Here is a 17,684-nt window from a genome sequence, read left to right on the forward strand (position 1 = left end):
AACTGTGACAAAGAGCTTTAGCCCTTTCTAGAGTTTAGTCTGTGTTATGTGGTCCTCTGAGGGGCTTTCTCTGGTTGCTTATTAATTCATTCAGCAAATATTTATTGACCCCCCGCCCCCCACCATGAACCAGGCTCTGAGTTCTGGGAAGTGGTGGGATGCAGCAGCCCAGCTCATCACCACTGCGGGAGATCGTCTCCAGCACCGGAAGCCTGTCGGCCCGGGTGGGGCAGCATCCCTGGTAGTGACAACCCGTTTTGTTTTCTTGCTTCCTAAATCACTACGCCTGACATTCGCTCCCAGATAGCATTCTGAGTCCAATGTGATGTTCTCATGCCTTTGCTCTTAAGACGAGGAGCCCCAAATAGGAAAGGGTGGGGTGACTTGGACTGGGTTTCTGGCAATTTCAAAATCTCCAGGATCGATTGATCCGTCTATCCCTTCGTCAGCCGTTTATGAACGAGCCTGGGGGGTCCGAGCTTTACACCAGTTGTTGCTGGAACACGACCTGGTCCCACGCTTCCTCCACTTGGTGCCAGGCCTGCCAGGTGAACCCCAGATAATGCTGGGCTCTGCTGACGTCATGGAAAATCTTAGCAGCTCATGCACAGGACACACGCTTGTCAATTAGGTGGAGAGCTGACTGCCAAAAGAAAGAGGTTTGTGGTTTCACATTGTCCTTCCAAGAGACAAAGCGCTCTCTGCCCTGGCCTCCGAGAAGCGTTTTTCCATGCACGGTGCTGGGCTACCCAAGTCCAAGGCTGTGCGAAGTGCCCCCAGCCCCTGTTGGGATGTGGGGAGGCGGAGGTGAGGGAGATGCCTCTCTTTGTTCTGGGCACCTGTGATGGTGCAGCTACCTGGGTGGGAGGGGAGTGATGGGGACGCTCTTCTGGGTTTGCTCACTCGTTCGGGAATAGAAATGACAAATGGCTCCCGCTGGGAACCCTGCCGGCCTTCCTGCCGGATCGTTTATCTCGGCGGCGAGTGATTTGCATACTGGCGGGGTGGGAACCACCGCTCTCAGCGCTCGTTTCCCCTGCGCACCGTTCCCCTCTCCTCCCCCGTTCCCACTCCAGCCCGACTCTGGACGGGGCTGCCTGCCCCACAGCCACCTTGAGTGGGGCCCTAAAGCCCTTGAACCCCACGGGAACAGCTGAAAATGATCATCGTGTCACCAAAAGGCTCCTGTTTCTAAGGAGTGGGGGGCTCGGGACACTGTGCCCCGTCCTTTGGATGTTCTGATAGAATAGGCCGGGAGGAGGAAAGGGGGAGGGGATGACCGATTGCCCGCCCTGGTGCCAGGTGCCCTCTCCCCCCACCCCCGGGGGCCCAGCATGTCCCCTGAGGGCAAACAGCTGAGAGAAGCAGGATCTGAATCCACATCTGCAGACTCCAGAGCTTACAGGTCATAAGGAGGCCAGCTGCACCCTGAGGGCGTCAGGGGAGAAGAGGGTGGGTCGTGTTGACCAGTGACTAGCCACCACCTGGCCTCGGAGGCTGTGAGCAGGTGGTTGGTGGCCAGAGGTGCTAGGTGGGGTGGCTCGGTCGTTCTGAAAACCAGACCCTCTTTCCCCTTCCTGCTCCTTCTCTGCTTCCTGATGACCTCATCCTTCCACCCTACATGCTCAGAGACTTCCAGATCCCCCCACTTTGCAGGACCAGTCACTCCGGGGTGGCACCTGTCTGTGGAGACAGTCACTCGCCAGTTGCCAGCTTCGTGGGTGAGTTCCTGGTTGAGGGTGTCCCTCGTGGGTAAGAACAGGGTAGGGGAGTTCCAAGGGTGGCGAAGGCTGGGCAAGCCTCACTGGGAGGCCAGGCTCAGTGGGACTGGGGTGTCCCCAGGGAGAAGGTTCCCATCGGGGACCCACTTGGACTCTGTGCAGTTGTGTCTAGGCCCTTCCTGCAAATCCCTTACCAGCTGCCGGCCTCAGGCCAGCGGGAAGCGTCCTACCTGATACTCAGTGAGGGTCTGGGGGTGTTTTGTGGAAGTCCCTTCTCCCCCAGGCCTCTGCCCACCCCGCCCCGGGGATCTCAGTACTGCGCTGTGTGGCGGGGCGCTGCCTGAGAATACCCCTCAGCCCCCTGGCCCCGGGTGCGGGTCGGGGGAAACCTGGCTTTCCTTTTTCCTGGAATGTGACGAATCGTGCAGGGTCCAGAGTGGGAGGCCCACAGTTCCAAGAGCGGCAACGAGGACACACGTTATCTGTAAGAAATCCGAAAACAGCAATAAAACCGGCAAAAGTTGCTCTGCTTTTTGTTAATATCATGAACCCGTGATTCCCAAAAAATGTCCCTGAAAAACAATTTTGTTGATCTAAGTTCTAAACAATGGCTGTTACCGTTGGATTTTAATAATATATAAGTAAGCTTTGAATTAACACCTTTTTTTATTACTTAACCTTTGATAAACATCCCATTCTTTGTGGGAGTCAGTTTGGAAAAGCCCAGTTGTGCTGTTGGCTCCCCGTGCGGGGAGGGCCGCTCCTGTTCATTTGGGGAATAAGTTTATGGGGGTTTGGGGTCGCTGGAGATCGCTTCGGGTACAGTTTGTGGGTCCCACCCCCATGGAATTGCGTTTTCCTGCTTTTAAACAGCAGATTAGAAATAAACAATGACAGCACAGCAACCGCAGTCATTCTGTGTGACTCCACATCAGTGTTTAAAATTTAAAACAGGGAAGCAGTATGAACCGTGACAAGAAGTATTTACGTTTGGTGAGTACCGATTTTAGTTCATACGTGAAATATTTTACTGAATGTGAATAATCTTTTTTTTTTTTTTTTTTAAACATCTTTATTGAAGTATAATTGCTTTACAATGGTGTGCTAGCTTCTGCTTTACAACAAAGTGAATCAGTTACACATATACATATGTTGCCATATCTCTTCCCTCTTGCATCTCCCTCCCTCCCACCCTCCCTATCCCACCCCTCTAGGTGGTCGCAAAGCACCGAGCTGATCTCCCTGTGCTATGCGGCTGCTTCCCACTAGTTATCTATTTTACATTTGGTAGTGTATATATGTCCATGACACTCTCTCACCCTGTCACATCTCACCCCTCCCCCTCCCCATATCCTCAAGTCCATTCTCTAGTAGGTCTGTGTCTTTATTCCCATCTTGCCACTAGGTTCTTCATGACCTCTTTTTTTTTTTTTTTTTTTTCCCTTAGATTCCATATATATGTGTTAGCATACTGTATTTGTTTTTCTCTTTCTGACTTACTTCACTCTGTATGACAGACTCTAACTCCATCCACCTCATTACAAACACCTCCATTTCATTTCTTTTTATGAAATAATCTTTTTAAGATGAGCATTTATTCTTCTTTCAAAATGATTTTTTAAAATCACCCATCAAGAAAAGAATAGCTGTTACACATTTTATTACAGTGTTAGTTTCCTAGGGCTGAAGTAACACATGACCGCAAACTTAGGGGCTTACTGCCACACAAATCCATTATTTTACAGCTCTGGAGGCCAGAAGTCTGAAATGGGGTGTCCCCTGGCCAAAATCAAGGTGTTGGCAGGGCTGCGCTTCCTCCAGAGGCTCTTGGGGAGAATCCTGTGCCTTTTCTAGCTTCTAGAGGCTGCCTGCTTTCCTTGGCTTGTAGCTCCTGTCTCACCTTCAGAGCACTTCACTCTAACCTCTGCTTTTGTCCTTACGTAGCTTCCTTCTCCACTCCCAAGTCTCCCTCTGCCTCCCTCCTATAAGGGCCCATGTGATGAATTTTAGGGCCCACCTGGATAATCCAGGCAAATCGCCCCATCCCAAAATCTTTAGTATAACTATGTTTTGAAAAGTCCCTTTTGCTATAAAAGGTAATATTCATAGTTTCTAGGGATTAGGATATTTTGGAGGGGCTATTATTCAGCCTACCATAATTACCCCAAATAAATTTGTTGTATGAGGTGTAGGGTAAAAAATCACCCACTCTGGATGTGAAATGAGGCCTGGGGGCTGAGGCCTGGCACGGCAGAAAAAGCTTGTGGAGAACATGTTCTGTCTGAGGGGAGGGGAGATTGCATTTGGATGCAAGTCAGGGATGTGTATGTGTGTGTGTCCCTTTATGTGTGTGGTTCACTTGCCTGATTGAGTGGTGTGTGGAGGGCGGGTGTGGGGCTGTTTGTAGGGCTATAAAAGCTGGCCCGGCTCCAGGGTCAGAGCTGTTGAAGCTCGGCCCTGGTAGGACCTTCATGCATGCATTATTACCACCTGGCATGCATATACAGTATAGACCCACTCTGGTCCATAAGTTACTGAGGGCCTACTATGTGCAGGCACTCTTCTGACACTCAAGATTCAGCAGTGAACACACAGACAAGCCCTTCGCTCATGGAGTTTATATCACACCCATATGTGTTTGTTTATTATCTGTCTCACCCATAGAATGTATGCTCCTTGAGGGCAGGAACTTCTCCTGTGAATTAGCCACTCCCCAAGTGGCAGCCCACAGTGAGTGTTTATTGAATGAGTTAATGTCCCATTGGGACCATCTCTGAGAGGTAAAAATTTGGAATTACGGCTCTCCAAGTAGAAATGTCCCAACAGATGACAAAATGGATTTTCTTTTTTGCACATTATTTATCGTGGTAATGCTGTTGTTTTTCCTTTAATATTTCCTCAAAGTCTTGGAATTCAGTGTATATCGTGGGTCCAAGTTGAATTTCTGAACAACTAAATATGGAAGGTTTAATGCTGAGCCTTCAATGGTCATTCATCGTTTTGCTGACACATATTATGTACCATGAAATCCAGCCAGACTGAAAACATGGTCTTAGAAGCAGTAATTTCCCCCAAATCACTGGATCTGAAAAACCTCCACTTGGCCTTCAAACTTTGTACTGCTTTCTAATGCTCCCCTTTCCCTAAACAAGGCATGTTGCTCCAATACCCTTTGGTCCCCACCCAGCCCTGCTCTCCACTGGGACGGAGAGACAAAGGAGCCGATGGACAGACACTCAGGACAGACACTCAACGTGGAAGGGAACGGGCTTCTCAGTTTTCAGGCAGATGTCGGTCTCCAAGCAAATTCAGCCTGCTGCTTTAGATTAGTTTGGGGGATCTTTCTGATTCTCTTTTGGCCCTGCAGAAAGGGATAAGGGCTTTATACTTTGTCCCAGCTTTCCTGTTTCAATTCAGAATCTCACAGCTGAAGCATCATGCTCCTTTAGTAATGTGCATAATCTAGGCACTCAGAGTAGGGTGCCAGCTGCCCTGGGATGGGGTGTGAAGGAAGCGAGACCCAGATGGAACGCCCGACTTACCAAAAGGCAAGCCCAAGTCAAGAGATGGATGAAAGGGAATAATGTTAAATAACATACACCCCCGAAATGGACATAAATTCAGGTTGAGATTCCATCCTCGGGTTCTGATGACATGAACCACAAGAACAAAGCTAAGGGAGATTTTTAAATGTCATCACCAGGCTCCTCTCTGGAATTACAGCTTTGTTATTTATTATGTACCATGAGGAACATATAATTCCTTATGTTCGGCGTTGCTGGAGTACTTTCAGCTCGGCCATCCTGCTGGGTTCCACACCACGTCACCATGTCACTTTGAGTCCTTCTTGGTAGAGTTGCCAGAAGTGGAAAGAGGATTTTTTTAAAAAAATAGATGTTATCTAGGATCATCCCAGACCAGGAAGAAAGTGGCAAGAAGGCTGAAGTCCAGGGAGCAGAGTGATGCCAGCCCTAGCCTGCTAAGGACCAGGATTTGGGGAGATACGCGTTGTCTACAAGTGGCATGGTGGGAATTTGCTTGCGTATCTGTGATCTAAAAAAAAAAAGCCCAGATGTGTGTGGCCAGTTGGCTGAGGCTCCAGGCTGAAGGTGTCTCCTGAGCTCAGCATCCCTGAGACTCCAGCTGTGTCCCTGGGGGAGAGGGACGAGTGTGCAGCACGCTGGCAAATCTGGGCAGCCCCAGCCCGGCCGTATTTCACCTTTATGCCCACCGAGCTTCCTTCTGCTTTCGGAATGGGGAAATTCAGACATCAATCTGGGCTTTCCAAGAAGTTTCAGTTCCACGTTTTTAGCCCGAGAGGAGGCACGCTGACAGATTCTGTCCACGTGATGACCGATGGGCTGACCGTGGCTTTCTAGCAACGCTGTAGTGTCCAGTCAGGGTCGCAGGGCTGAACGGGGTGCTTTCTGCTTTTCCCAGACCATCCTCTCTTCTTCTTTCAAATTCGACCTTTTAAACAAGGCATTGCCACTTGGTCATGATAAGGCAGCCCTTAGAAGGAGACCACATTAAAATTGTTATGTAGCATGCCCAAGACAACGGCCATGCAAACTCAAGTCTGCAAAAAAAAAATATTCTGTTTAATTGATTTTCTAAAAAAAAAACTATTATGTTTCTGTGGGCCTGTCTATTGATTTGCAGCCCCACAGAAGTAAAGAAGAAGCTTTGTGATCAATAAAGCCAAAGTGTATCTTACCCCGAATCAGTTGTGCCCGCCCTCCGGGGATGCGACCAGCCGGCTTCCCCAGACAGTGACTGGAGTGTGAACAACCTTCTCCACCAGGGCCGAGATTTATTTCTATTGGCATAAACATAACAAATGAAACCCTGATGACTTTTCTTGCTCTGCAAGCCAAGAATATATCGCATTAGTCATCAGGAAACACGCAAGAACACAATTTGCAAAAAGAAAAAAGAAAAGGAAAACAGTGCATTTTTTTTTTAAACCTTAGTGCATTAACTCCTCCCCCATACTTAATTAGGATAATAATTTACACCTGGCTCTTTGCTGGTTTTCTTTTCTGTTCTCTGCCCCCTCCTTCCCCAATGCTGCTTCAGATTGGTTTCACAAGTGTTGGAAGGTTTTTCTGCCTCTGCGGTGAATACCAAGTACAGGTAACTGCAATTGCAGGCTGATAATCCTGTGTAGAACTAACATTGCTATCTTATCCTCTAAAAAATAATAATGTTGACCTAGATAAGGCACCCGCAATAACACACGAACGGCAGCTGGGGAACCACTGCAGACACCTTCAGGCAGCATTGGCTACGGAAAGAAGAGCTCCCTGAACCTGATAAGTAATCTTGGCTGCTGTTAATTTCAGAATTTGTCATTTGCATTTTGCCCTTAAACTGGAGGACACTGCCTGAGGCAGATTCTGAACAGATGCTGTGCAAACTCATCCTGCTGCTTTGAACAGATTTAGGAACAAGCTTTCTTCAGGGCTAGCCCTGTGCTGGCCGATTGCCACCCCCTCCAATGAAGTTGATTGGTATGGCTGGATGGGTGAGGGTGCGAGGTGCAAAAGGAGGTTGTCAAGGTCAGCGGGGACCAGATTTTGAAAGACGTTGCCTGAGGGCACTGGGGAGCCATAGAGAGATTATTTAGAGGGGAGAGAAAGTGATCAGATATGTACTTCACAGCCATCTCTGGCTACAGTGCAGGGCTCCAGTTTTCAGGTCCCCTTTTTGTACACACATGAAGATGATGATGATGATGATGATGATGATGATGATGGTGATGGTAGCTAACATGATGGACCAGGCTTGGCTCCAAGTTTCCTTTAATCCTCGCACCAACCCCAGCAGGGAGATACTGTTATTCCCCCATTTTACAGGCAAGGAAACTGAGGCACACACAGAAATATCCCACATGACAAGTGACCATCGCATGAGCCGCACTCCCTTGGTCAGGCAGGTGTGGAGTTCTTCCCTATTTTAATGCCCCCCAGGAATGCATGCTGGATGAGAAGCACCCAAGTGAGGAGCTCCTTAATAGAGGAATAATAACCTTGACTCAGTTCAAATTTGTATTCTAAAAAGAAAATCACTGGGGGAAAATGCAATTATTAGTAAATGATCTTATGTGCACATCTTCTGGCAGGTTAAGACGAACCAGTGTGGAGCCCCGGGCAGCTGCGGGGAAATGGGTGGAGGATGGTATACGTGGCAGGGGAGGGATGGTGCCCGCCTCGGGACCCCCAGGACCACCCTGCCCTCCTCTGCTCTGCTCTGCGCCACTGAGAGCCCAGAACTCATTTCTCGGAGGCTTGGGAGGTAATTCCTTAGCACAGTAGCCCCAGGTGGCCTTTAGTGCCAGAGGGTCTCTGAGCTGCACGGTAGAACCATGGGCCCCACCCGAGGCTGTGAAGTCAGAGTCTCTAGGGGAGGCCTGGGCTCCAGCAGTTTTACTGCCTCAGCTGATTCTAACATCAGCCAGAGCTGAGAGCCCCTGGGCTGACCCTTTCTGTGCTTACGCATCTCCCTTAGGTGTAGTGGCTGTTCTCTGAGAACCAGCTCAGAGGAGGCAGAGCCGGAGGGGCAAGGAGAGAGGCCAGGGGTAAGGGGAGGCAGGGAGGAGCCTCGAAGCAAATTCCTCTTTCCTCCCACCTCATCTGGTTGACAAAAAGGGCCACAGGCTGGGGACCTTTGGTGGCTGCGTGTGCCTGGCACAGAGAAGGCACCGAACCACTGTATGCAGGGTAAAAATGGGTGGATAGTGATGGGGGATGGGGGTGGGAGGAGGGTGGATGGATGGGTAGTGGTGGGGGGGTGTGATGCGCTGGCCACCCAGGCTCCTCTAGTTGATGCTTTCACCGGGTGTGGTCGTGGGGGCAGAGATGGGGAGGTGGCCGAAGATGTGAGGTCTTCTGTTCGCTTTGGCCCTGGCTTCACAGGACACGCTCTTGGAAAATGAAAACCATGTCGGTGTAAAATTAGAGCTTTGACTGAAAGCCAGCCTTGAACACAATTTGTCTTCGGTTCTTTAACTGAGAAGCTGAAAGAGTCTCAGTGTCCGGAGGGGATCTTTAAGACTTCTGGTTTCTTGTTCAGCTTTCCATGTGAAATCCCATCCAAGCGTGGCTGGCTCCCAGCTCTCGAGTTCAGCTTTCTCTTCGGTGGGCTTCCTGGTCAGGACCCCCAGCATCTCCTTCCCAAGGTCTCTTCTGCGTCAGAACCCAGCGTCTCCCGCTGACTGTGAGCCCCCCACTTCCCCCCTGCCTTCCTGGCCCGGCCCCCATCCCCCACTAAGCCAGTGCTATCCTCCTAAACGCTGGACAGCCTCTGACCCTGGATGTGACCAGATGCGAAATGAAGAGGAGTGGACAGAGTGGGGAGTTGTTTGTAGCGCTAGATTTCATAGTCACTTTAAAGACCTGCCCTCTATTCTGAGATTATATCCTTTCTACATTTTGGTGTTAGAAGGTCCTTGGTTTTTTTTTTTTTTTTTAATTAATTTATTTATTTATATATTTTTTGTTGCATTGGGTCTTTGTTGTTGAGCGCGGGCTTTTCTCTAGTTGCAGCTAGTGGGGGCTACTCTTCATTGCAGTGCATGGGCTTCCCATCGCGGTGGCTTCTCTTGTTGCAGAGCATGGGCTCTAGAGCGTAGGGTCAGTAGCTCTGGCGCATGGGCTTATTTGCTCTGTGGCACGTGGGATCTTCCCAGACCAGGGCTCGAACCCGTGTCCCCTGCATTGGCAGGTGGATTCTTAACCACTGCGCCACCAGGGAAGCCCGGTCCTTGGTTTTATAAAATGATGGTGATGTTGGATGACAAATGCTTTAAAAATTGTACTTACTCAGAGAATAAGGTGGCCATCCATGCTCATTCCCCACTTTTCTGGTTTGAAGTTTTGCCGCATGGAGCAATCAAGGTGAGGATGCCACAGGGCGGGGCTTCCCCGCATAGGGCTGGAATTCAGGTGGAGGCATGGGAAAGAGCACTGCTGTTCCAGAACCCCAGTGACCCTTTTGAACACCTCGCTTTCCACCAGCCTAGGCATTGGGAGGACATTCATCTGACGAATATTGATTGAGCACCTACTGTATGAGAGACACTGGGTCCTGGGGATACCAAGACGTATGACACCATTCCTGCTCTCAGGTGGGAGGGATAAGACTAAAAGGCAAAAAGTGTCACTTGATGAGAAACAAAGTGCCTTCAGAGGGCGGGACCATTGCTGGCATCACATGTCCCCACAGCAAAGCCACAGTGTTACCTGGGTTAGTAACTGGGCCTGGAGTTCCTTTCTGTTAAATGGGACAAAAATCTACACCTCAAAGACAATACCTGGCTCATTTCAGATCAATGTATGTGTATATGTCGGTGCCTGCCTTTTACGCGTAAACCCGTATCACAGCATTTTATGGCCATTTGTTAGTGTGTAAGCTTCACGTTGGTGGTAAAGATCGGGGAGAGTGATGTTCACAGGTGTGGAATAGGTGTGTCATTTTGAATCTTTAGGGTTGGCTGCAATCTGTGCTTTCTTGTTATGGCTGGTCCTTGTCCGCATATGTGCGTGCTAGAGAGAAGGGGAGAGAGAACGGGTGGCCTGGGATAGAAAATGGTTCCCACTGACTCACATGATCCGTTTTCTCATTGCCTGAGTTTCTAGCGAGATCAGCCAGAAGAAAAATCAGAATGAGAAAGGGTTTCCTGGTAGAAAAGGAGACCATTTTCGGGGTGTGGTATGTGATTTAAGATTCGGCGCCCTGGTCCTGAGCTGGGATGAGGTGTGGTGTTTGGGTACATGCGTGGCTTCTCTGTGGTCCAGCTGTTCCAGGGGTCAGCACACACGCTTGCCGGCTGGAAGACCACCCTGGGACAGGGGACACAGCGGTCCTGGGAGGCCCCCTGGGTGGGAAGGGGAGCAGTCGTTGCTGGGCACTTTTGCCTCGGGGACACAGCACGGTATGGATGGAGCCCCCGCACCTGGAGCATGCGTCCTGTGCCGGCATCGCTGACCACGCTGCGACCGGCTCTTTCTGACTCGGGGCCCACACACTCCCTCCTGCCGGGCTCCTCTCCGCACTCCTTTGCCTGGTTGGCTTCTCATCCTTTGGCTCCAGGCCTTCCAGGACCCCCAAACCAGGAAGCCTGTCTTCCTTATTCTCCATCACGGTTTCCTCTCTTTCCCCTTCATGGCACTTGTCACAATTTATTCTGTCGCACTTGTTGGTTTACCTGTTTCTTGGCTGTCTCCCCGCTGGACTGTATGCCTATGTCTGGGACAGGAGAGGGGCTCCGAAACTATTTGCTGAAAGATTGGTCTTATGTAACCCTTTCAGCAATCCTAGGGGTAGTGACGATTTTAGCTGCGTGTTGCAGGTAAGGAAACAGGTGTCTGGAGGGTGAGTCACCTGCCCATGGCCACCCATGTGGGATGTGGCAGAGCTGGCCCTTGGGTCCCTGCCTGCCTGGCCCCCAAATCATGCTTGAAACCACCCCCCCTCACTGCCACCCCGGATCCTGTGCAGGCAATGTCCTGACCCCACGCACAGGCCCCTCTCCTTCTATAAGACGTGGGGACACAGAACAAACAGAGAGCCCACTCTTCCTCAGTGCTCTGATCCATCAGAGCAGCATGCCCAGACAGACTCCCAGAGCGTCAAACACGCTGCAGACAACGGCCCTTCAGCTGACCTGCCCAACTGGAAGAGGGGCAGTGGCCAGCTTATTGGGGGGACACGACTCCCATCGTCTGCACTTCCGGGAGTCAGCCACAGGCAGGAGGGGACCAGCTGGGTTTTCCCCTGGAGACTCCCCCGGCCACTTGCTGTCCCCTTCCTCTTATGGCAGAGTAGCCTGACCAGCTGGCCTTGCCTTGCAGCCTGGGGTCCGGTCAAGAAGTGTCCTTATTTTGTGCTTAACAGAGACTCAGATGGCCCTCCGGCAGCGCTGGCCTGGGGGCCCGTATCCCCAGCAGGGAGGGGACTGTCCATCTCCAGAGGTCCTTGCATTAACACAGAGCCTGTATCACCGGGGAGCAGTGCTCCCTCCCTGGGCCCTGTTGGGCTGGTTGCTGCCGGCACCCCCCAGGTGGCCCTCAGGGAACCCGAGACCCCGGCCTGAGCGCAGTCTCCCAGTCACCCCTCTCCACCGCCTCCAAGCCCAGCACCATTATTCCTACACTTGCAGGGTGACCCGAGGCTGGAGAGCGTGGGCTTAGGATGGGGAGGAGGTGGAGGGAAGGCATACAAGGGGGCTCTAAAGGAAAAGTGGCTCCTGGGTTCCTGGCGCTCGTGTTAAAAAGAAAAAAAGACCATGGGAAACCAGCGATGGAGCACCGAGGGGGAACGTTTCACTGCCCAGCCAGGACCCTGATGCCGTACAGTATCTATTTCAACAGCTTTAGGGATGAGGTTGGGGCTGGGGGTGGGGGAACTGGGTAAGTCTTTTCAAGCCAAAAGACAGGAACTGTCTCCGTCCCAAGTCTCCGAGTGGCGCTGGCTGGCGAGACCCCAGTTTGGGTGTTGTCTGGGGTCTGCTGAGGATGTGGGGTCCCTGCCTCGGATCACAGGGTCCAAATGTCCATTCATGGCTGCACCAGTGTGAGTGGCTAGTGGCCAGGCCGGGGTTTATGGCTGTACCTATTTGATTTCATTTTATCTTTTTAACTCCACAGGGTGGACATCATCATTCCATTTTATACATTGGGGTGGGGGGGTGGATGCTCAGAGGGGTTAAGACGCTTGTTTGGGGATGCAGAGCCAGGGTTTGGACCCTGGGCTGTTCGCCTCCTGGGCTCCTGACTCTTGTGCAGGACGTTCAACCACCAGGCACATCAGCCTCCAAGTCTGCCGGCCTCGCTTCAAATTCTGACTCTTCCACCTAAGAGACCTGGGACTTAGGATCTCTCAGAATTCATTTCCCGCTCCGTAAAATGAGGGAATACCAGTCAACTGTTCTCTAGGATGAAGTGAGGATTAGATGAAAAAATGTATGTGAAACCCTTGGTGGAGTGCCCGCCTTTACCTGCCCATCTGCCTGGGTTTGGGAATGAGCTTTCCATTGAAATTTTCTTTATTTTTTAAAAATAAATTTATTTATTTTTGGCTGCGTTGGGTCTTCGTTGCTGCGCGCGGGCTTTCTCTAGTTGCGGCGAGTGGGGGCTACTCTGTTGTGGTGCGGTGGCTTCTCTTGTTACGGAGCACGGGCTCTAGGCGCGCGGGCTTCAGTAGTTGTGGCGCACTGGCTTAGTTGCTCTGCGGCATGTGGGATCTTCCCGGACCAGGGATCGAACCTGTGTCCCCTGCGTTGGCAGGCGGATTCTTAACCACTGCAACAGCAGGGAAGTCCCGAAATTTTCTTTAAATAGAGGGGAAATATCCAGACAAATGGCATCTTGGCTCACTACACATGCACACACATTCATATCTATCTATTCACACAATGTACATATATTCATATATGCACACATATTTATAGCTCTCTATGTATATATATCTATACATACATAGATATACATATATATTCATATCTATTTATATACATATATTTGTATATACATATATTCATATCTATCTATGTACACATATACATATATTCATATATACACACATATTTATAGCTATATATACTTATACATACACACATATATTCATATCTATTTATATACATATGTATTTATGCACACATATACATATATTCATTTATATGCATGTATATTTATAACTATGCATACATATACATATATTCATATCTATACATATGTTTATTATGTATACATATACATCACAAGTTCATATCTATTTATATACTCATATATTCATGTATACGCATATGTGTATCTATGTGTATACACATACATATGCACATTCATATCTATTTATATACACATATATATTCATATATACATATATTCGTATCTGTCTATGTACGCATATACATATATTCATTTATATGCACATATATTTACACCTCTCTATACACACATATATACACATGTGTTCATATCTATCTATATACACACATATGCACATACTCCTTTCGCTTTTCTTTTCTTGGCTGGAAAGTTGGAGGTTTTTACTCCTCCCTAGGAATAATGACATCACAATGACCTTTGAAGCTAAAATTTCTGCTAAAGGAGAAAGCTTGGTCACTTGCTGGTGTGAGGGGTGGCCTCTCTCCTCTGGTCATGGGCTGGCAGCTGAGGGGAGTCTGCATCAGCCCTCGGCTTACCTTCCCTTTCTCCAGGTCTCTGACCTGTCAAATCAGCAAATTAACGGGAGAATGTGGAGAAAGATGAACTTGACCCGCACCTATGAGGCTTAAAAATATGGTAATGCAATTAGCAGCCTTCGCAGCCTAATGAAGCCTCTCTAAAATGCTGATAAAATACCACTAAAGAAAAATGCTTAAGAGCCTCTTCAAACTTTCCAAAATGTGAAGTGCGTCCTTCTGGAGAAAATGGCAATCTAGTCTCCTTTCTCCAAGGTTCAAGATTAATTAGGGGCTTATTTAGTGCATGAATGAGGAAACAAATGAACTCTTGGATCACAAAGCATTGAAACCAATTTTGTAATCATTTTTTTTTTTTACAATTACATTCCTATCATAAAAGTCTTCATTAGACGTTGTCACGAGCGTGTGTTGTGTTCGGGAAGTGTTACCACCCTGGGTTTTTTGTTTTTTGTTTTTTTTAAAAATTTATTTATTTATTTATTTTTGGCTGCGTTGGGTCTTTGTTGCTGCGCATGGGCTTTCTCTAGTTGCAGCGAGTAGGGGCTACTCTTCGTTGCAGTGTGCGGGCTTCTCTTGTAGGGGTTGTGGAGCACGGGCTCTAGGCACACGGGCTTCAGTAGTTGTGGCTCGTGGGCTCTAGAGCGCAGGCTCAGTAGTTGTGGTGCACGCTCTTAGTTGCTCCATGGCCTGTGGGATCTTCCCGGACCAGGGCTCGAACCCGTGTCCCCTGCATTGGCAGGTGGATTCTTAACCACTGCGCCACCAGGGAAGTCCCACCCTGGGTGTTTGACAAGACCGCAGTCCCTTCCCATTAAAGAGGGCTCTCATAACAAAAGCCTTTTTTTCTTTTGAACAGCAAAGGGCTGTGGCTTGGAAGGCTAGTCTAGGCTCCAGTGGGGGTGGGGGGGTGGGGGGTGGGGGATATGCAACTCCCTACTAGCCCTCCTCAACCTGGGTGCACCTGCCTTTTCTGTGGACGTGGCCCCTTCCCAAACGGGACAGACTGATGAGGTGCTGGGTGAATGTATCTGGCTCCCTGGATGGTTTGTTCATTTTTTCGGTCATTTGTGATGACAAGACAGGCCTGGGGAGAGACGTGAGTCCTGCATACCTCTTTCTCCCCCACTGGGTGAAAGAGCCATTGGATGAGTGGCAGCCAGGGCTTGGGGTGAGACAGAGGCCGCCATTTGTTGAGAGCCTTAGTGTACCTGATGCTGTTCCAGGTGTTCAACAGCAAGGATGGTACCAGGAGTTAGTGATTCAGAGTGCAGGTCTGGGGTCAAAATGCCTTGGGCTGAATGCAGCTGACCACTTCTTAGCTGCATGATGTTGGATGAATGCTCTCAGCTCAATATATGAGTTTCTTCATATATAAAATAGAGGTAGAGATAGTATCTTCCCTTTTCTCATAGAATGAATAAATGAAATATTGTGTATAAGAGGATTTAACTGAATGCTTAGTCCATAGAAAGTTCACAATAAAGCACAGCTTTAGTTACATAAAAAAATAATGTAATCTACATGACAAAGCTGCAAGGTATGATTTTTCTTATTTTACAGATGAGGAAACACAACTCCAGAGAGGTTAAGGAACAAGTCCAAGGTGACACAGGATGTCTCCTGTCCTGGGGTCCTGGGCAGATCAGACTCCTTTTTCTTTTTCTTGGCCGCGCGGCTTATGGGATCTTAGTTTCCCAACCAGGGGTAGAACCTGAGCGCTCAGCAGTGAAAGCGCGGAGTCCTAACCACTGGACCGCCAGGGAATTTCCCCCCCAGACTCTTGTTTATATGTTCTGTTTCTATAGAGATATTTGTGGCCTCTGGATCAACCCTCATTCCTGTGTCTGTGTTAATTAGCTCTAAGAAGTACACTTAGGTCTGCTGCAGCCAACATTATCCAGAAGGGCTGGCTAATGATCACGGGAGATGCCAGTGCTTTCTTCGTGTAGGAGGGCACCTTTGGTGTCAGGATCTGGCTTGCCTGGCCATTTTGGTGAATTATCCTGTTCTTGCCCAGGGCTATGTTGTGTCCTGGCTCCTGTTCACTGTGTATGATGATCCCCACCTTGGAGGAGCTCTATGGTTTTGAAAGTTAATGCAGCAGGCACAGGACCAACGTGGGCATTGGTGGGAAAGCAGGGGTCCTGTCTGAGAAGCACTGAGTGTGGTTTCCAGGTGCAGTCTGGGAGGTGCAGAGGTGTTTCCCCTCTCGGCTCTTCTCTGGGGCAGGAAACAGCCCCAAGGCTGCTCCAAACTTGGAATCTCGGTGGAGAATTCACCCTCACTACTGTACACCCTCAGCAACCACTCCTTGCAGCTAAAGAGAGGCAGGGTGGCATTTGCATTCCAGAGTTACTTCATGTTTAGGATGGGGCATTCCCTGGGGCTTTGGGCATGCATATCTTTGGGTGCCACCCTGGAGCAAGAAAGGATGGCCCCAGAGGAGGGCATGGCAGCGGCCTGAGCTCCAGGAAATTTGGCCTCCTGAGGGCTGGTCAGGCCTGCACTGGGTGGGCAGCCCCCTGCCCTCTACCAGGCCCTGCTCGTTTGTTCCGTCACCAGAGCTTGCTGTCCTTGATGGACAGGAAGCTGGAAGGAGACAGTGGCCTTCAGAGTGCCTGGAGGGCTGCAGCGGCTCAGCTACCAGATGAAAACGGGAGATTCAGAGAGAGCAGGCTTGGATTTGCATCCACTTTGCATTCATTTGCATAGGACCAAGTTCTGTGGAGACCACACCTCTCACTCATCCTTCTGTGGGGGTGGGGAGGGGGGGCTCCTCCAGGTCCTCTCCTTTGGAGAAGAGGAGGGGGGCCAGCCAGAGGAGGACAGGGCCCCTGCCCAGGGCTGCAGGGGCGGGGTGCAGGATTGGCTTTCCTGAGGTCCAGCGTTCCCTGGGAAAACTGCCAGTGGGCAGGGGAGTTCTCCTTCCTTTTCTTGGGAATCATTTTCTCTCTTAAGCCAAGAGCTTGCTGTGCTAACGAATTGGCCCTTGTGGTTTAATCTCAGTTTGGGTCACTTGGTTTTCTGCGGCTGCCAGTAGCACAGCGGTCCCGAGGGCTTAGAAAGGGAAAAATGCATTGTTCTGGGTTTGAATGAAGTACAGAAATTCTGCCATTGTGATCACTTCAGGTGACCGCAGGCTCAGCTGGCCCCTTCCTGGCACTTGCTGGCCTGCAGACCCCCTTCGCCATGGCAGGCCAGGCTAAGCTCAGAGTCTGGGATCTTCAGTGAGTCCCCTAAGACCTACCCAGGGCCTTCTGATGAAGGGGATTCATCCTAGAGGGTCTGAAGCCTTTACCCTTTCCCAGTTAGAAAGCGGAGGGATTGAGACCGAGCTCTGTGTAGGCTTTGGTGTGACTGTGCCCTCGCTGGACCTCTCACACCCTGACACCGAATTCCAGAAAGTGGAAAACAGTGATGGCAACCACAGTTACATTTGACCTCTCCTTTGAAACTGGGCAGTAACTGACTGGCTCATTGCAGAGGGCTTCTATGCCCAGCAGACAGGAAACCCTTCGGGGAGCTTGGCTGGTGGTCCTGTGTCAATTGCCTGACAAAAGCAAATCCCAGCGCCGCCACTTGTCGCTGTGTGATCCCGGGTGTGTCTCAAATCTCCCTGAGTCTTAGCTTCCTGCTGCCTCTTAACCACGACACCATCTTGAAATGGACAATCATTAGCAAATCTGAGATCCAGGGGTCAGTGGCATCTGTCCTCCGTGAAGGGTATTCTCAGGGCTGACACCTCCCTTTTCCCC

Source organism: Eubalaena glacialis, chromosome 19 (assembly GCF_028564815.1).
Source record: "Eubalaena glacialis isolate mEubGla1 chromosome 19, mEubGla1.1.hap2.+ XY, whole genome shotgun sequence".
In the NCBI taxonomy this organism is placed as follows: domain Eukaryota; kingdom Metazoa; phylum Chordata; class Mammalia; order Artiodactyla; family Balaenidae; genus Eubalaena; species Eubalaena glacialis.